A 21607-nucleotide genomic window follows, 5' to 3' on the forward strand; every position below is an offset into this window, starting at 1 on the left:
TAGCCTCATTCCCAATTTACCTACTTTATTCCCTGTCACTCAGAAGCAGTTGGCTGGATATAATGTCAGAATGGCCTGTGTTATGCCACCAATTGGAAGACAGCACTCTGAAAGTGGTATATGCTTTGAGATAGCAACCAATAATCAGAATATGCACATCTGGAAATTAAAGAGGCATAATTGGAAATGGTTCTTCTCACTATTATGTCTAATATTCTTTCTGCAGAATTTTGGCTTCCCACCCCTATAACTTTGTGCTTTGCTGGTTTGGAAGTTTTAGTTCCAAATGGAGAAATGCTTCTGCCAGAGAACACAATGATATATCCATTGAATTTGAAGTTGAAGCTGTATCCTGTTATTTGAGTTTCTTTATCCCACTATAAAGAAGAGAATTACTGTCGTGGCCAGGGTGATTGATTATGATTACTAGGGAGGAACTGCTATACAAAGGAGGTAGGGAGGATTCTATCTGGAACACATAGGATGCTCTGTAATGTCTCTGCCATGTCCAATAGTAGATATTAGTGGATAATTTTGTGAATTAAATTGTGTCCCTCACAAAGATAAGCTGAAATCCTAAACCCTGGTACCTGTGAATGTGATCCTATTTGAAAATAGGATCTTTGCAGATATAATCAAGTTAAGGTCATACTGGCTTAAGGTGAGCCCTGATCCAATGTGACTTGTATGCTTATAAGAGGTGTAAAAGAGGGGCGCCTGGGTGGCTAACTTGGTTGAGCATCCAACTCTTGATTTCAGCTCAGGTCATGATCCCAAGGTCATAGTATTGTGCCCCATGACAGGCTCTGTGCCGTGTGTGGAGCCTGCTTGGGATTTTGTCTCTCTCCCTCTGGCCCTCTTTCCTGCTTTCTCTCTCTCTCTCTCTCTCTCTCTGTCGAGAGAGAGAGAGAGAGAGAGAGAGAGAGAGAGAGAGAAGTGTAGAAGAGGCACAGACACACACATGGGAAGAATGCCATGTGCCAATGGAGGCAGAGGTTGGAGTTATGTAGGAACAAGCCAAGGAATAACAAGGATTGCAAGCCACCACCAGAAACTAGGAGAGAGGCATGAGATAGTTTCTTGCTTAGAAACAACAGAAAGAATTGCCCCTGCTGACACATTGATTTGGGGCTTTTGGCCTCCAGATTTATTCTGTGACAGAATAAATTTCTATTGTTTTAAGCCTCCCAGTTTATGATAATTGTCTGGCATCCCTTGGAAACTAATGCAAACAACAACGGCAATTTTATGGGACAGCTAAGGACTCAGACCCTTCAGGAATTAGCTATTTGTCTATTTGACCCTGTGATCAGTTACCAAAATGAGGGCTGTAGCAACTAGGGGTATTTTCTTTCTGTGTGTGTGTGTGTGTGTGTGTGTGTGTGTGTGTGTGAGAGAGAGAGAGAGAGAGAGAGAGAGAGAGACAGAGAGAGAACCCATTTGACCCTTTTGATGGGAATATGTGAATATTTAGCATGGAAATGCAGTATAAGTTCAGGCACACTTTAAAGTACAAGTGACACAAATTATCATCAATTTTGCTAGAAGGTGCCCACCCAATGGGGAACTAGGGGGTCATCATTGTTTCTTTTGAGCTGCTTATTTGCTCAAATCTGGGTGAGATTTGCAAATCTGGGTGAGACCACTGCCCTCCCTCACTCAGTCCTGAACCCAGCCTAACAGAATTCTTGCCCTACTCAGAGGTCAGGCTCTACCTTCGGTCTGCCCCTTACAGGCCTTCAGACATCCAACAATGAAGCTCTCACAAACATCTCTCATCTTCTCATTGATCTGACTACAAACTATCCCTTTCATAGTGCAAACTCCTCAAGTCCCATGAATTCTGTGATAATCAGGAGCTTTGATTTTAATCACAATTTTCCTCCTCCAATACTACCTTCCACTTACCAAAAAGCCCCCTCAGTTTCTAAATGTTCTGCTCACATACCATACCTCCCCTGAGATCTTCACATGGCTCCAAGCTATTAGTATCACATACTGAAGGCTTAGTGCCTCTTCACTCATTTGATGAGCTTTTATTCCATCACTTTATGCTTCTGTATCCCTTAAGATGTCTTCCATCTGGCTTGAAAGGCTTCCTTCTTTCTCTTTTTCCCAATAAAGTTGATAGGTCACTAACTCATATTTACTCTCCTTCAAAAATGTTTTTATTATTGTTGCCAGCTGCTCTCTTACCAGTGCTGCTAGCACTAGTTCTTTTACCATAGCAGGAACAGTAATCTGTAAAGATGAGAACATCCAGTAAGTGTTTACTGTGTTCTACACACTGTGCTAAGTCTTCTCCATGCATCAGCTCTACAATCCTCACCAAAACGTCATGAGATAGGTGCTCTCATTATTCTCATTTTACTTCTAAGGAAACTGAGGCTTATGGAAGTTAAGCAATTTTCCTAAAAGCACAAGGAATAGAAAACTACACTTTATTTGTGACAAAAAGTGCTTGAAATATATACCGTCCACGCCAAAGATATTTTGGAAGGTCTAAAGACCCTAAAGGTATGGGGTGTCCAAGGCCCACAATCACTGAACTCTCTAGGTTCTTAAAGGAAGTTTGTTTTTTTCCAAATGTAATTCCTCAAAATAGAAGAATTGTCCCTTTTCCTTCAAGAGATTTTGGCTCAGGCAGCACTGATTCATGTGAAGGTCCACATTTTCAGATTCACTGGCAAGCTGGTTTGTGGGGACAGGTCTTTGACTTTGAATTGTAAAGCTTGGCAGTTTTGGACCAGAGTTAGGTGGAGCCCAAGAATTTTGTGATAGTGCCTAGGGTCACCATGAAGACTAGCCTGGGAGGCAAGGAAGGCAGAAACTGAGTCTCACCCAAAACAGCTGTGCTTTTATATATCCATGTGCCTATGTATATCTACTTATGTGTACATATGTGCTCTTATGATATGGTATTCATATATATATATATATATATATATACACACACACACACACACACACACACACACACACACATATGATATATATGTATATGTGCATGTGTGCATACCTATGTAAGTTGAGTACATATGCATATTCTTGGTTAATTTTCATTTGGAAATAGAACTCTGATGCTTTAGAAACTGTTTAAAATCCATTCTTTGCAATGAAAGACAAGGATAAATAAACAACTGAGGGTCAGGGAGATTAAACCTATAGCCAAAGACAACATGAAACAACTACTCAAATTCAAGTTTCCTCATTGTGATAAGGTGATGATTGTGCTCTTGGACCTTCTCTCTCAAAGACCAAGTGGGGCCCCCAAAGGATAAGGATGAGTAATTGGTACATTTTGGGCCCAGGGCTGGGCTGTAAACTGTAGGTCTGTGGTCCAAGAACTCCTCAGTGAGTGGCCTCATGATATGGACCATGCCAAAGCATGCTGCCTGAGGCAATGACCTCAAACCTCTCTGTCTAGATGAGTTGGGGAGGAGGGTCATGCTGCCTTCATTGTTGTTCTATCGCTGGCCTGGGGATCATGGTATCTTGGGGCTTGGTCATCTGTATGATGTACCTTTTATTGTCTGGAGAGTTTTTATTATTTTGTTTGTTACTTGCAGACAGATTTGAGTGGCCCCTGTGAATACAGCCAGGACCTGCAACTTTACTCTTGAATTATGACCTTTTTAAGAAAACACGTCCCACAGAATGAGCATAAGGATGATAGAAGCCAATATTTCAAATTATAAAATGTTTAGATTTTTTACACAAAATTTGCCTCTACAGCCTCCATGAGGAGAAGAAGAAAATAACCCCAAAACATGCAACCAGAAATGAAGATGAGTCTCCTACCTCAATTATGTCTACATAGCCTGACCTTTAGCTAGAAATGACCAGTCACTTCTGGATCCATTAGCAGAGAACTGAAAGACAGGGGTTAAATGTAGAGGAGGCAGTGGGGAGCCCTGCCAAGGCATGCCCTCCCATCATTCTAGGGTCAAAGGAGTTCTATCCTGCTTTACAAATTAGCACACTGAGCTCCTGAAATCAAGTGTTCCTTTCTAGATTGCAGCCTGCTTGGTGCTGTTCATCAGGTGGCTCTAAACCTTTTAAATGTTTGCTTGGGCAATATGACTTCCTCTAGACTCAGAGCCAAATACAAATTAAAAGCTTGGTGCAGACTTTTTCTTTTCAGCAGGTTACTAACAGAGCCTTAGATACTCGGCAAACATTTATAAAAGAAGGCTTATTCCAGTACTGATCTGGAACAGAACTTTTTGTATGATGTAATGCATAAACCTTGTCCCAGGAATAAATTAGCATTCTGGGTAAATGCTTTAGCATTTTAATAAAGAATTTTGATGGACTAAAAATTGTTCTAGATGCCAGCTTCACATTCATTCTGCTGACTGTCAGCCTTGAGAAGGGCCAACAACCCTAACCAAATTCCCCTTCTGCCTTCAGAAGCTGTGCTGTTCCTTGCATCCATGCCTATAACCATTTAACCTTCATTTTCTGTAAAATTTCCTACCCGGAGTCAATCTTGAATTGATTTGTTGGAAGTCTTGTCTCTTGTAGCATGCATAACTAGATTTATAAGAAATGTAAAATATAGTGCAGAGGGAATGGAAGGCATAGTAGATGTAAATTATGTTTTCCCTCATGTCTACAATTATTTGAAAATACCCATTCTCTCCTTTGATTACACCCATGTTTGGTGTAAGTGTCACTAGTCCCACTTCATGGGTGAGAAAGTATAAGGTAAGAAGGTGAAGTGGTCTGCCTGTCCCCAAACTCACAACTAACAAGGAAAGGCTCAGGTCTTACTTTGGCCTCCATTTGTTTTTTAAATTCAATGGTCCCATGTCTTTTCCCAACACCACAAATGCATTTGGAAGGATGCTTATAAATCATCATTGACTCCTGGAATGGAAAGAAACAAGTGTGCAGACCAACATATAGATTTGCAGGGAATCCAAACTGCCTGGAGTATACAAACCTGCCCTAGAACTCTCCTCCTGCCCCCTCCTCAAGGACAACAGAAAGAGACAGATGCCTAGGTGGCAGTATGAGGCATCTCTGTGCCTGGGAACACACAACACCTGAAAAACACATGATGCTGCAGGAGTTTGAAAGTGGAGAGTCAGGGTACTTTCTCCAATGTGTGATTCATGTTCCCACCCGCAGTTGCTCTGAGGGTGCGATTAGGTTTGTGTTTATCCTACTTTCCCAACAATATGTCCAATCTGCACCCTCATGCCTCACTCTGGAAGGAAACATGAAAAGGGTTGTTAACTTTTTTACTCTTGGTGCTAATAGACATATTGATAGCACACAACTAGCACGGGCTTCCTAGATAAGCCGTTTATGAAGAATTGGCTCTGGAAATTCCAGAATAAGAACACTGATATAATTATGAAACCAAGTATTCCAAATATAATACTCTAGGAGATTGTTAACAGAAGGAAAGTCTTTGAGTCAGCCTTTTAAAGCTTCTTAATTTGTGCTTTTGAACTTTATGGTAGGAGTAGAAAGAAGCAAAATCTGCTGGTCAGAGAGAGAGAGCATATCTGATTTCCTTCCACAGACTTGGAAACTGAGTAGAAATGAACCAGCCTTTAGAGACTCTATACAATTGCAGTTCTCTGAGAACCAGGCTTATATCATCATCATTTGAGTCCTGAGAAAGGGTGATAGCAGTAAGAAGAACCTTGAAGGACGTTGCTATTCAGGCAGGCAGACTGTATAGTAAGAATGCTGAATGAGGCAGAACTTCCTTGGAAAAGGGTTGAATCAGTGAATTTCAATGAAACAGCCCTCAGAGGCATAATATTTAGTGATTTCAGCTTGCATTATTTATTGACTAGTGGGGAGTTTGTGGGTTTAACATTTTATTAATATGGCACCAGGTCATCTGAGAAAGTTGTAGCCACTGGGAAAGCTCCCCAGAAACACATTTTCATATTATCAACAGTGCACTTTAAGGATTGAAGAGATTCTCCAGTGTGTCTCTGGGGACAGATAGAAAGTGCCACATCTTACACAAGCCATTTCTTCTCCAAGGAAGTCAAATGCTAGTGAGCAAACTCCACAACTACTTTATTTCTTTCTTGATGATCTTGTGTTTCTTACTTTGTGCCTTCAAACCCATGAAAGGCTGGGAAAGCAATCTCTATGACCTAACATAGCTTTGAACAGCTAAATGAGTCCCTCCTGTTATCATTCATTAAGTGACCCCAGGATATTGGCATCAAATAAAACTTATATGCAATTGCTCATGGCCTTCTGTCTCACTTAAAAATGTGATGGTTAAGGGGTGCCTGGGTGGCTCAGTCTGTTAAGCGTCTGACTTCAGCTCAGGTCATGATCTTGCAGCTTGTGGGTTCAAGTCCTGCATAGTGCTCTGTGCTGACAGCTTGGAGCCTGAAGCCTGCTTCTGATTCTATCTCCCTATCTCTCTGCTCCTCCCCTGTTCATGTTTTTTCTCTCTCTCTCTCAAAAATTAATAAACATTAATTTTTTTAAAAAATGTGATGGTTAATGCCTAAGAACTCAGATCCACTACGAAACCTGACATTTAATCATATGATTATGGAACACTTTCCCTCCTCCACTTCATGTCATTACATTAATAGGGCTACAATATGTTAACAGTGAGTTACAGCTAAAAGTACTAAAATTGCTGCAAGGATCAGACCCTATTTAAAAAGGTCTTAGGAAAACTCAAGCAGTAAGAGAAACAGAAACAAGAAAACTAGGCAAATTTAAAACCATTGACATCTACAGCTACAGCAAACATTAAACATTTCTAACCAGATTAATTTAAAACCTTATACTAAAGGCAAATCTGAACAAAACTCACACCTGACACAGACTTTGGACTTATCAGAGAGGGAATTAAAAATAACTATAATTAGTTAAAACATAATAATGGAAAAAAGTAAACAATATTCAAGAACATATGAATAATGTTAAAAGAGATATGGAAGATTTAAGAGAGAATCAAAAGAAAATGCTAGAAAAAATAAAAGTTGCAGAAATAAAGAATGCCTTTAATGGGCTCATGTGTAGACTGGAAACAGTCAAAGAAAGAATTGGTGAGCCTGAAAATGTGTCAATAAAAACTTCCCAAATTAAAATGCAAGGAGAAAAAAAAAGAATAAAAAAAAACCCAGAACAGAATATCTGAGAACTTTGGGATAATTTCAAAAGATGTAACATGCTTAATGAAATAATAGAAGGAGAAGAGAGAAGGAATGGAGTAGAATAAATATTAGAAGTAATAACTGACAAGAGCTTTCCAGAACTAATGGCAGGCATCAAACCACAAATTTAGGAAGCTCAGAGAAAACAAAGCAGGATAAGTAACCAAGAATCTGCACCCAGACATATCATACTCAATGTATTGAAAGAAAAAAAGTCCTGCAAATCTAGATTCTATATCCAGAAAAATAATTTTTCAAAAGAGAAGAAGAAATGCAGACTTTTTCAGAACAAAAGTGAAAGGAATTCATCATCAATAGAATGCCCAGCAAGAAATTATGAAGTTCTTCACAGGGAAGGAAAATGGTAGACTGGAAACTTGGATCTACTTTTTGAAAATACCAGAAAGTATATTAAAGAAGGAATAAATGAAAGTAAAGTGAATTTTTTAATTCTTAATTGATATAAGAGAAATGTTTAAAGTCATAACAGTACTAGAACAGTATGTTATGAGATTATATAATATGGACAAGGGAAATAAATGACAGCAATTCTATAAAGGAGGCAGGAAGGAATTAGGAATATTCTGTTATAAGTTACCTGTACTACCCATGAAGAGGTATCTATCATGTTATGTAGATCTATATTAGTTGTAATTAATGTATATTGCAAACTGTGTGGCAATAACTAAATTAAAAAAATAATTTGAGAGTGTGAAAGCAGGGGAGAGGGGAAGAGGAAGAGAGAGTATCTGAAGCAGGCTCCATGCTCAGCATGTAGCCCAATGTGGGGCTCAATATCATGAACCATGAGTTCATGACCTGAGCCAAAATGAAGAGTCAGATGCTCAACTGACTGAGCAACCTAGGTGCCCCCCCCCTTAAATTTTTTTAAGTTTTAAAGTATAACTTACATGCAAAGAGAGAAGGAAAATATAATTGAATGAATGCTAAATCAAAATCAGAGAAGAGGAAAAAAAAACATAGAGAAAGAACTATAATAAACAGAAAACTGTTGTAAACATGGCAGGTATTAAATCCAACTATATCAATAATCACATGTAAAATATCTTAATAAGCAGGTTAAAGGACAAAGATTGTCCAACTGGATTAAAAAATAGCCAATTATATATTTTATACATCATACTCCCTTTAAATATGAAGAAAAAGAAAAGGGGTGGAGGATGATGGCAGAATATGGAACACTAAGAATCTGTCTCCCACCCTAGACAACATTTGCACTCCAGAAATTGTCTGATGTATCTATTTTGGAACAAAATGACAACAAAACAAAATGAAGTTGGAGGTTTTCAACTTCCAGGAGAATATTTGGTTGGTAAATTGCAGTTAATTTCAGTCCATTTCAGCTCATAGTACAGCCCTACTCTCATGTAGGCAGCTGTGCATGTGTTTGTAGAGTAACTTGCATACAGCTTATGGGAGGCAGGATAGGCAAAAGAGATATTCCAAATACCAGGAATCAGTGCTCTTATTGCTGCTTCTGCTCACAGAAGTGCAGACAAAAAAGTGGTGGCCATTGTTGTTGCATCTAACCCATCTGTTTCAAGCCCCCCTCTTTCTGGCTGAAGTGAGCTCCATGGCTCTTACAAGTCTGGCACTCTTTTCTCTCTCCTTTATTTTTTTTTTTCTTTTTCCCCTTGGGAGAGCCAGATGTTAAAGACGAGAACTTCAAAAGCACCTGCATGTACAGGGAAAATGAGAAAGTGATTGAAAATGCCCAGGGAAAAGACCTGAGACTGCTCAGGCTCAGGAAAGACCTGAGAATACCTTGAGTTTATATCTTGAGCTGATTTTGGCACAGAGAGGCTACAATTAAAAACAAAATGAACAAAGGAATAACAAAAAACAACTAGCAAACTCTAGAAAGGAGGGTTCTAGCAAACTCTAGAAAGGAGGGTATTTGATTTGCAGTGTTACCATGTTATTAGATTTAAATATCTAGTTTTCAACATCCCCCACCCAAATTCACAAGGCAAAGAAACAGGAACATATAGACCATTCAAAGGAAGACAAAATAAGTCAGCAGGAACTGTTCCTGGGAAAGACCTGATGGCAACTGTACTAGACATAGACTTTAAAACAACTGTTTCAATGATATTCAAAGAACTGAAGGAAGATGTGAGGAAAGTCAACAAAATGTTGTATAAACAAAATGGAAATATTAATAAAAAGATACAAAACTGAAAAAGAAATTGCATTGTAAAGTACAGTAACTGAAATGAAAAAGTCACTAGAGGAGTTCAAAGGCACATTTTAGCAGGCAGGAGAAGAGAAACAGTGAATTTGAAGATAGGACAATGGAGATTATCTATTCTGGAAAAAAAAATTGAAGAAAAGTGAACAGAGCCGAAGGGACCTGTGGGGGTCCATCAAGCAGATCAATATACATGGCGAGGCAGTCTCAAGAGAAGAGAGAGAGAGAAAGGTGCAAAGATAATATTTGAAGAAGAAAGTGTTACCAAGAGTTAGATGGAAAAGAAAAGAAGTCTTTGTCTTTTCACTGCCATAGTAAAGAATTACATGACAACAAAACAAAAGTAAAGCAGAGAAAAGATTTTATTAAAGTACACTCCAAGGGATGGGGCACCTGGGTGGCTCAGTCAGTTAAGCTGCCTACTTCAACTCACAGATCATGATTTCATGATTCACAAGTTCGACCCCTGTGTTGGGCTCTGTGCTGACAGCTTGGAGCCTGGAGCCTGTTTCAGATTCTGTGTCTTCCTCTCTCTCTGCCTCTCCCCTGCTGGTACTCTATCTCGCTCTCTCTCATTCAAAAATAAATTTAAAAACATTTAAAAAAAAAGTACACTCCAAGAGTAGCCAGCCAGTCAAGAGAGACAAAGGCCCAGAAGTTCCGAGGTGTGGGGTTATATCATTTTTTTTTTCTTCTGGGTGGGTCCTTTGAATGACAGGCCTGGATTATATAATAGTTAGCCAGAACCACGTATGCTTCACCGACGGTGTTCTATCAAATGTTTAAGAAAGAAGACACCAACTCCTACATTATCTCCAAAAAAATAAGCAGAGATAACACTTTCTAACTCATTCTATGAAGCCAATATTATCCGTATATCAAAACCCGGTGTATTATTTCAGCAATAAAAAGAAATGAGCTATCAAACCAAAAAAAGACATGGATGGACTTGAAATGAATATTGCTATATTTAAAAAAAAGCCAAATTGAGGGGCGCCTGGGTGGCTCAGTCGGTTAAGCATCTGACTTTGGCTCAGGTCATGATCTCATGGTTCGTGAGTTCAAGCCACGTGTTGGGCTCTGTGCTGACAGCTCAGAGCCTGGAGTCTTCTTCAGATTCTGTGTCTCCCTCTCTCTGCTCCTCCCCCATTCACACTCTGTCTCTCTGTCTCTGTCTCTCTCTCTCTCTCTCTCTCTCTCTCTCTTAAAAATAAATAAAAACATTAAAAAAAATTTTAAAGCCAAATTGAGAAGATTTCATATTGTATGATGCCATCTGTGTAACATTCTGTAAAATGAAAAATTATAGAGTTAATAAAAAGATCAGTGATTGTCAGGGGCTCAGGAGTGTGAAGTTTAATAGTTGAAGCAGAGGGAATTTTTAGAGTGGAGAAACTATTCTGGTGTGCTTAAATCCCTACTCCTTAAGTGTGAGCTAGTTACAGTGACTTCATTCCAAATACCAAAGTGGGAGAGAGAGTGCAACTTGACAGTGGAGAAACCTGACAAACTACCCCAGCCAGGTCATCAAGGTCAACATTGACAGTGATAGGTAATATTGACTGTATGTACACATGATATCAAGTGATGAATACGGCAGTTTACCTCTGTGGTTTTCCTCTTAAAAATCTACAACCCCAGTAAAATCATGAGAAAAATTTCAGACAAATTCCACTTGAGGGACATCTTATAACATGCTTGACAAATGCTCCTCAAATCTTTCAAGATCATAAAAACAAGGAAAGTCTGGGGCACCTGGGTGGCTCAGTCAGTTGAGTGCTGACATTGGCTCAGGTCAGGATCTCGAGGTTTATGAGTTTGAGCCCCACATCAGGCTCTGTGCTGACAGCTCAAAGCTTGGAGCCTGCTTTGGATCCTGTGTCTCCCTCTCTCTCTGCCCCTTCCCCACTCATGCTCTGTCTCTCTCTCTCTCAAAAATGAAATAAACATTAAACAAATTAAAAAAAATAAAACAAGGAAAGGCTGAGAACATGCCAAAAAATAAAAAAGCCCAAGGAAATATGATAAGTAAATGTAATGTGGGATCCTGAATAAAATTCTAAAACAGAAAAAGACATTCTGGAAAAACTAAGGAAATTTGCGCAAACTATGGACTTTAGTAATAATAATAATAATAATAATAATAAATATTGGTTCATTAATTGTAACAAATGTAAGAAACTGGGTCTGAGGGTATTGTGGGAGCTTTGTTCTATGTTCTCAATTGTTTTTATAAATCTAACACTGTTCTAAAAATTGATTATTTTTTAATGGTTCTTCATGCTGCCTCTATCTCACTTAACACAGATACAAAGTCAAATCACACACAAGTACATTTAATTGGCAGACCTAAGTTATACTTGTAACCAAAGGAGCTTAGCAAATATGGTCTTGATCTTTCTAGCCTCTGTAGTACAGGGAAACATACAAGAAGTTTGGAAATGATGATGACTGAGCCTGTCCACAAGAATTAAATACAGGTGGTTGTATCAAAATTCAACTGACTATTGTCTTGTTGATGCACCTCTAAACCCTATCCAGTTTTTCTCTGTTATCAAGGTTTTAACAAGTTAAATAGAAGGCAAATGAGAGGTCACAATATATACATATATTAATAGATACCACCAGAAAAAAACATCAAGTTCATATGCCCATCCAAACTACTGCCAACACAGATTACTATCAATTGTTCATAAATTTGTGAATCTGTTGGGTAAAAAATTTCATGTTGTTTCATTTAATGTTCTTCTAATTACAAAGGTAATAATGCTTCTGATCACCTGCTATTCATTCCGTTGGTGAGGAAGTGATCATCTGTCCTAAATAGGATGAGACTGAGGACACCTGACATTGGGCTGATGAGATTTACAGCAGTTGATTATTCACATATGCTCATGGCCTTGGGGAGGAGGACACTGAGTACGACACAGGTCCACATCAGTTCTTGGGAAAAGAGTGAATATCAGGCAGACTGTTGGAGACAGGATTTTTGGAGGATGCAGTTGACTTGTTTGAATAATTGTCGTAGGCTGGCAGGGAAGTGAAGGCCAGTAGGGTGAGGACCAGGTGGAGTGCATCCTGTCCAGCTGAAACAGGAATTCATTGGGTAAGGAATCTTTCCCACTAGGTGGGGGGCATGTCTAGTGAGAGTGGGAGAACCCACAGTTAGACATTTGGGGCCCTGTGAAGTTCAAAGATGTCAAGGTAGCACATGAAATTTTAGGCTTTTCAATGTTTATCAGTGAGTTATATTTCCTTTTCTTTGAATTTCCCATTTGTATTGTTTCCGGGATTTAATTTTTTTTTTTTCTGGTTATCAGCTCTTTTTCTCATACTCATATTATAAATATTTTCCCCCAGTCTGTTTTTTTTTTTTTTTTCATTAAGAACATTCTTTAAAAACTACTTTGTTGTGGTGCTGCTTAGAACACTTCAGTGACTTTCAGAACAAATACCAAAATTTTTGATGTGGCTGGCTACCCTGAATGAGCTGCCACACTCTCTTGTGCTCATGCTCCTGTCCTCATGTCTGTTTTCATTTCTTCCCATGCTCCTTTATCCCTTCATATACCTGATTCTTTCGAGGCTTCCTGCTGCAGATTTTCTTCTTCTCACGCATTACTATGACAGACTCATGTGTATTGAAAAACAAACAGTAGCAGGTACAGTAGGTCTAATCAAAGATGGTCATAAACCACAAGCATTGTGGGTGCTTGTATTTTTCTCCACTGAGCTTTCCAATAGCCATTTTATTTGTTAATTTTAAACTGGAAACATGTTGCATGGTACAAAATTAAAACAAAATTCTGTGGTGAAAAGGTCATCCTCCCTGCTTCCCAATGTTTTTTTTTTGTTTTTTTTTGTTGTTTTTTTTTTTCAGGAAGCAACATCTGAGATTGGTTTCTTGGGTCTTCAAACTTCTAAGCATGTGTGCTCACACCAGACACATTGTTTTGTACCTTCTCACTATTTTTTTACTTGTTTCATTCCTTTGCAATATATGTAGATCTTTGTCCTTTTTATTTGCTTCATAATATTAAGTCACATGGATTCACTGCCGCTTAAGCCACAAGCTCACTATTGATGGATATATATGCATTAGTGATATATTTTTATTACAATGTTGCAAAGAGTAATCATGTTCATACCTCATTTAGTCAGGTGTGAGTTTATCAAAAGTAGATGTGTTAGTCAAGACTATGTGAATTTTTAAATTGTGATAAGACAGGATGTTATTGTTTCTTATAGTGGGTGTGCCAAATTGTACTCCTACTGGTAGTGTATAAACCATAGCTTCTCCAATTGTTTATTGAGTCTGATAAGCAAAAACTATATCATTGGTTTCAGTTTGCATCTTTAAATGTTAAAAGAAACACAGCAGTTGTATTCTTTTACTATGCACTTTAATGTTTTCTTATCTTTTGCTGACTTTTATTAGGCATTTGGTCTTTGTTCTCATTGATTTATAGTTATTCTTTATATATTATGGGACTGTAGAGCCACTCTTTTACAGTCCTATAAGTTGCAAATATCATGCTCTGTTTTTCATTTCTGTTTTTAATTATCTATTTTTAAGGAGAATTTATCTACTCATATAATTAATTAATCAATATTTTTATAGGTTGGGTGTTGTGAAGTAGTTTAAGATGGCTTCCTTATTCTACTTCTTAATGGAAAATGTCATTGCTTTTCTAGTATTTTTATGTTTTTTCTCTGAGGATTTGAGACTTAAATAATTTACAATTTATTTGTGTGTCATGTCAAGTAGGGCTTTAACTCTTTTTTTTGCCTCAGATAGATCCAAATTGTCAACATCATATTTTGAAGAATATATTTTTTCTTACTTAAAATGTTGCCATAATAACTGACTAATTGTCTTTACATATTGTGCTGTATTGTGGACTTTTCATTCTGTTCTGTGGATTTCTTGATTTATGTACCACTAGTGTACTTTTTATTAAGTGTATATTTATAATACAGTTTAATACCTGAATGTGTTTTCCATCCTCATTATTTTTCATATTCAGAATTTTCCTAACTACTTTCTTTTTTTGTTTTTCTCTTTAAAATCTAGAATCAACCTGTCTGGTTCCAAAGGAAATATTCTATTGGTACTTTTATTGGATTTCAAATACAGCTTAATGTAATTAATGTCTAATTACTGTCTCAGTTCAACATAATTGTATGGTTTTCTATTTGTTTAAGACTTTTTTAAGTCCCTCAATAGCACTTTACAATTCTTTTTTCATAAAAGCCTTACAGATTTCTTATTTAAATCTTGGTTAATTCTATCTGTTGTTCTTGTTTTATTTTATTTTATTTTATTTTATTTTATTTTATTTTATTTTGTTTTATTTTATTATTTTCCCAGCCCCTTTGCCAGATTCTTTTATTTGTCTTATATCAGTTGATTTTCTTAGGTTATCCAGGTATATAATCACATTAATTGCAATCAAATATAACTTTATCTGTTCGTTTCCAGTTTCCAAATATCTTCTTTTTTCCTAAAATTTTCAGGTAATGCCACCATAGCAGTGTTCAATAGCAGTGATACTGCTTGATATACTAATCTGATTTATGCCCTTAATGGGAATGCTTCTACTGTTCTCCCATTATAATAATAATGGATTTTAGGTTGATATATAGATTTCATCAGTTATAATTTTTTTACAAGTTCCTTTTTAAAACCAAGAATTTATGTCAAAATTTATTAACATATCTTTTTGGAATTTGTAGAGATGACTTTTTTCATTTTTCATTTAAAATAATACATCATTTGAATATATAATAAATTATATAAATGGGTTTTGCAGTATTAAACCATTCTGGTAATCCTGGAATAATGCTATACTGCTGGCTTCTGCTTCTAATATTTTATCTAGGACATTTACATTCAGTCATGATAAAGGTGGATATGTATCTTTTTGTTCTAACTGGTTGAGATTACTATAAATTTTGTTTGGTTTATTTAAAAAATTACCTTCTTATACTCTCCACTGAATGACTTAAAAAGAGCATTTTATGCAGTTCTTAAAGATTTGGTAAACTTTTCTCTATGTAAGCATTTGGGGCTGGTATTTGAATAACTTACAAATTTTTCTAAATTTTCTATGCAAATTGTTCTGTTTGAATTTTCAATTTCCCCTGAGATCATTTTTGGTGTTTTTCTAAAAATTTCTTAGGAAATCATCCACCTAATTCATATTCTTCCAAATGTTTTCATAAAATTGAGCCAAATAGTCTTATTTATTAATGTTTTCTTTTTGGTATTAAAATAACTGATTTTTTTTTCCTCCCCTTGATTATGTTAGCTAATAGTTTTGAATTTTAGCCTTAAGAATATGATTCTGAAATTTTGGTTCTACAATTTTTCCTTTTTTTAATGTTTATTTACTTATTTTTGAGAGAGCGAGAGACAGGGAGAGAGCATGAGTAGCAGAGGGACAGAGAGAGAGAGATAGAGATAGAGAAAGAGAGAGAGACAGAGAGACAGAGAGACAGAGAATCCCAAGCAGGCCCTGAGCTGCCAGTGCAGAGCCTGATGTGGGGCTCAAACCCACAAGTTGTGAGATCATGACCTGAGCCGAAGCCAAGAGCTGGATGATTAACCAACTGAGGCACCTAGGCGCCCTGGTTCTACAATTTTTCTATTACTATTTTATTATTTTTAAAATCCTTTATCTTAGGGGACCAGGGTGGCTCAGTCAGTTGAGCAACCCACTCTTGATTTTGGCTCAGGTTATGATCCTAGGGTCTTGGGATTGAGCCCCACGTCAGACTCCATGCTAAAGCATGGAGCCTGCTTGTGATTCTCTCTCTCTCTCTCTCTCTCTCTCTCTCTCTCTCTCACTCTCTCGCTCTCCACCCCCCCTCCCCTGCTCCTCCCCTGCTCATGCTCTCTGGCACTCTCTCTAAAATAAAATTTTAAAAAATCCTTTATCCTTACTAAGGACTTCTTTCCACTCCAATTAATTTTGTTGCATTTTGTGAATTTTACCCTGAGCATTGTTCTAGCTGTATCCCATAGGACCTGATATGTATATTTCATTATCATTTTCTTTATATTATATATTATTGATTTTAATTTATTTTTGAATCCAAGAGATTTTATTTCCGGTTTCTGATATTTGTGTTTGATATTTTTGCATAAGATTTTAGTTTCACAGGAATGGTTCAGAAAATAATTTGTCTATGTTTCTTTTACTTCTTGGAACTTATTTAGTTTTACTTTGTGGCTTAATATGTAGTCAAATTTTGTGTATGTTTCTTAATCACCTGGAATAATGCTGATACTCTATATCTGAGTGTGGAAGGATGGTGGTACATTCTTTATAGTCTGAGTGTACATTATGTATACACACACATACACACACACCTTACTCACATAAGTATATATTTATATATGTAAGTATCAATTAATTATACATGTGTGTCTATATATATATATATGTACATATAAATATGTACATGTGGTATAATTCACCTAATACTTATATGTGTAGTATATAGTGTCACTATGTATATAAATTCCAAACTCCACATTGATTAATTTACCTCGTCAGTTGTGTGATTTAAATGTTTTCTAGTCTTTTTGGTGGCAACACTGCCCTCTCAAGGACCAAGTGCAAAGCATTCAAGTCTCCTACAACTCTTTCCTATATTTTCTATGCCTTTGTTTTCTAAATGTTGACATTATGTAATTAGATACAGGTTTTCATGACTGGTAGATCTTCACTGAGAATTATACCCTTTTTCATCATAAGGAAACTTCCTTTGACTTAAATGAAACTGAACTTGTTTTCATTCTAGATCAGAGCCACAATGGCCAGGGCACTGACCAGTGTGGAGAGAGACATGAAACATGTCAAGAAAATATCAGAACAGAAAATGCCAGCTTTCCTGGCAAATGACACTCTCTGCACTCAGGGTCAGTTAGGGGCAACTGGGAGGTTAAAGGCAACTCTGCTGGTGGTCACTGAACCAAAGGATTTAAAGCTGGAAGGGAACTTTGAGATGAGCTGTTTTCACTGCCCCTGCAGAGGGCATGGGGGTCAGAGTTGGCAGGGAATATTTCAAGAGAAAATTATTCAAGAAAATATTTGGAAAGCAAAGGATATTATCTGGCAGAGAAAGCAGGGAGGCCAAGTCCAGTAAAACAGCTTCATCCAAAAAGGGATACACAGCAGTTAAGGTAGTCCTGGGCATTTGCTTGCCCCACCAAGGCCCGTGGTGTGGACCATGGGGTTGGGAAGCTTCAAACAATGAAGTGAGAGCTATGTCACCCTTGCATGTTTTGCTTCTCTGCCATGATTTTTCTAAAAGCATTTTCAAAATTCTCTAGTTCTCCAGACTTAGTTTATGAGATTTCTTCCAGGTCTATTTGTAGAGACCTGATTGTATCATCCACCTTGTATTTGTTTTTAAATCTTTTTTTGTTGCTTTGTACAAATTTTTCATTTCTGCAGTGTTCTTCCTCCTTTCCATTTCCTACTGGATTCTGAACCTTTGTTCACATCCTTTCCCATTGGCACAGGCCTCTTATCCAAACATCCTAACTTTTACATGAGCTCTTATTTCAAGGACACTGCATGCTGTCTGCTACACATAATATTTTTGGCAGCAATGAATAACTATTGGTCAGAATTCTTTCTGCTTCCTTGAATAATAGCTCTTGTGATCTATGTTTTTTATATACCTCTGTCTTGTCTTTTCCCCCTTCATCAAAGGATGCAGCTGATTGGCTGCTTGATGGCAGTTTTTATCCATAGGCTCAGGCTGTTTATCTCTGCCTGACTCATCTCTGGAGAGAGCAGTCAGTAGTATTTATTTGTTTATTTATTCATTTATTTATTTATTTATACCCTGAGGATGTTTCTCTCCAACACCCACCACCAGGTCTAGCCTCTCAAGTCCTTCCCAGGCTCTCCACCTTGACATTGGTAATTGTTGCTGCCCCCCCTTTGTGTCCTGTACATCTCTGGCTCTCTTCTAATGGTGAAAGCATCTGAAGCCCGGAACTTATAGATGGACCATGGACTCTCCCTTTTAGAAACATATCTAGGCTGGTCTGGGGTTTCAGGTAGCAGAGGTCAACGCCTTTATATTTGCTCCAGTCAAGGTGCCAAAGCTTTTCCTTTAAAATTGTGACTATTTAGGAAATTGTTCTCTATTTAGGAAAGATATGTTTTTCTTTATTATTTTGTTGTTGTTTATGCATATTTTTGATGAGCATTGAAGGACAGTGAGAGTAAGAAAAGTCATCTTCAAACAGAAGTCAGTTTATGTTTTGTAATGAATAAATTCTTATGCTCAGCCTCACGTTTCCCTGACTTGTAATGGAGGAGGAATAAGATTAGAAGAAATCAAGAATGCTAAACTAGTCTTACCCCTTTTTAAAGAAGATTTAAAGGCTATTTTTATAACCATAAAATAAGCATGAACTAAGTTTCTCCACTTACCTTAGTCCCTAAAGTTCACTGGTCATTTACAACTGTAACTGCACTTGTCCATCAGCTGCTGGGTTTGAGTCTCAGCTTCCTTGCCCGTAAGATGAATTGACTGCACTAAATGCAGTGAGATAAAAATATAAACTCTATCATTTGTTTTTGGAATGATTCTCAAAATATGAAGGGAAAAAATAAAAATTTCTAGAGATACTTATTTGGCTTTCTTTTTTTCTAGAATAACTGAATTCTTAAAAAGCAAGCTCTCAGGGAGAAATAAAACCAGTCAGGTCCAGGACTATGAGACCTGATACCTCAATATAGAGGTTAGTTGGTGGTTAATAATTGAGAGTCTGTTCTGGCAATTTCCAGGAGCATCCTTGTTCCAGAAGACCTTGAGAGCACCCAGTAAGTGGGTGAGCCTGTGCTATTAAGTTTTTTATTAGGCTGTCAGCCTTGCATATCTCCTCCAAAAACATGTAGTCCATAGAAACACACTTCAGTTCTCTTCACCTGATTTGATATAATTTTCTTCAGTGCTGTCTAGTTATATTTAATTCCTTTTTTATGTTTACACGCAAAAAGTAGGGGGGGAAATGCAAAGACCATATTTTCAAACGAGAAGAGGGTGTAGTAATTGAGGTCTTGGGTCCCTCCAAAAAAGAGCAAAGCAGAGCAGACCTTACCTTATGCCGCATCTATCAGAAGCACTTTTTCTAAACTTTGTAAAGCAATAGGAAACTCGTTAACTTTTATGGCCATACAAAAAGATAATAGCACTTGTGGCTATGGAGATATAATTGGGCTTTTATTTAAATGTGGCAGGGAGTTTGTGCTCATTATAGGAAACAAATGAACAACAACAAATCATCCTTTGGATTAATCCCTCATGAGGTATTGGTGTTGGAGGACCAGAGAATTAACCTAATGCCACTTATTTATGTTTCAATCAAATGAGAGAGCCAAGGCTTGATAGAAACTAGCCTTCTGCATGTTTGAATAGTCAGTAATTATTGTCGTCATCATCATCATGAAAAAGAATTCTCTTTTGCCATTGTTGAATTTAAATAGGAAAAGGAAAGATTGCAGATCATAAATGCAGTTGTTAATTTTGCCATGGGAAAATACTAAATTTGATCATCCTCTTGTCTCTGCTATACCTAAGCCCCTTCCCTGACTTATACTTCCTATTTGTCTCCCAATCTGGCAATTTACTTTTACCCTTATTATCTCCTTACCCAATTACATAGAGGAACATGGGATAAAACCTATCTGAAAAGTCCCATGGAGGGTTCATTCAGATTCCTAATATATAATGAAGGTTAAAAAGTCCTTGATGTGTCTGTGCACTGCACCACAGTAGTGCTTTGCAAAGATACCTGGAAGGATGGATTTGAGCCTGGTGCACAATGAAAAATCTACAGGGTTTTGTAATGGTTAAATGAGAGGCTAAAATACTCAGCACAATGTTTTTAACATTCACTGTTTACTGAATCCCATGAAGAGGCAGGAACCATGCCAGTGGCAGGAAGTTCAGAAACAAAGAAATTGACCAGCCCTCAAGGGGCTCTCCTTCCAGAGCTGGGCAGTGGAGGTCATAACCAACCAGTGAACTTTGAGGACTAAGGTAAACAGAGAAATTTAACTGTGGCTGAGCTAAAGTCTGAGCTAAAAGTGACTGGTTGGAGAAAGGGGAGGAACCTGGGGTGCAGGCTGACAGAGCACCATTTGCTAGTGCTGCAGACTATGAGTTGTATGTGAGTCTATGTCAGGGTGATGACTGGTAAGAGTTGAGGCTGAGTGAATGGGCAAGTACCAGAAACTTGACATGAATTCATTGGGTTTCAATCATATCCCATAGCAAATTGGGAGATAGGGAGGAGTTTAAGAGGAGGATAGTATAATTCAATTTACATTTTATAATCATCACCCTAACTGCAATTTATAGAAGGACTGGAATGTTTTAGGACTGAATGGAGGAGACTTGTGAAGAATAAGCTAGACAAAAATTTATAAGGGCCAAATTTTGGTAGCCATAGCAGAGGGACTGGGAGAGAAAGAGGTCATTGATGGGGACCCTTTTTCTAGGTGTGGCTAGGTCATCCCTCTGTGCCACTCTTGGTCAGGGAATGAATCTCTCAAGGATTAGCTATCTCCTTAATCTAAGCACCCTATCATTTTGAAGTCAGGGCTGAATCAGTGGATGTTTCCTTGGCCATTTCCATTACCTATCACCACCTGCCTTGCTTAGACTCATCTGCGCAGAGGCTGGTAAAAAAAGAAAAATGAACTTAACTGTAGTGAGAAGTCCCAGAGCCCACACCTTAAAGCTGTTCTTCAGGAGTATGCACATTTGTGCCAAACCCACATCAACCAATGGATCCTAAAACCATCCTTTAAGTGAAACATGGATTTGTTACCCAAATGTTTACTGAAGATACATACAGAAACTCTGCTTTTGTCTTAAGGCTATTATCTTCTATACAAATTCTGAGTTTCCTGTAGATCTTCTGAGTGATCAGTCAAAGGACCATATTATATCAGTGCAGGGAGATATAGATTCAAAACTATTTTAAGTGTTATGGGTTGGAATCAGTGCCCTTTTTAAAAAATGTTTTTAATTGTGGTAAAATACATAAAATTTACCACCTTAACCATCTTTAAGTGTACAATTCAGTGACATTAAGTACAATTACATTGTTTTGCAACCATCACCATCATCCTTTTCATCTTCTCAAACTGAAACTCTGTACTCATTAAACAGTAGTTCCCCACTCCTCCTGTCCCTGGAAACCATC

Source organism: Panthera onca, chromosome B3 (genome assembly GCF_046562875.1).
Source record: "Panthera onca isolate mPanOnc1 chromosome B3, mPanOnc1 haplotype 2, whole genome shotgun sequence".
In the NCBI taxonomy this organism is placed as follows: domain Eukaryota; kingdom Metazoa; phylum Chordata; class Mammalia; order Carnivora; family Felidae; genus Panthera; species Panthera onca.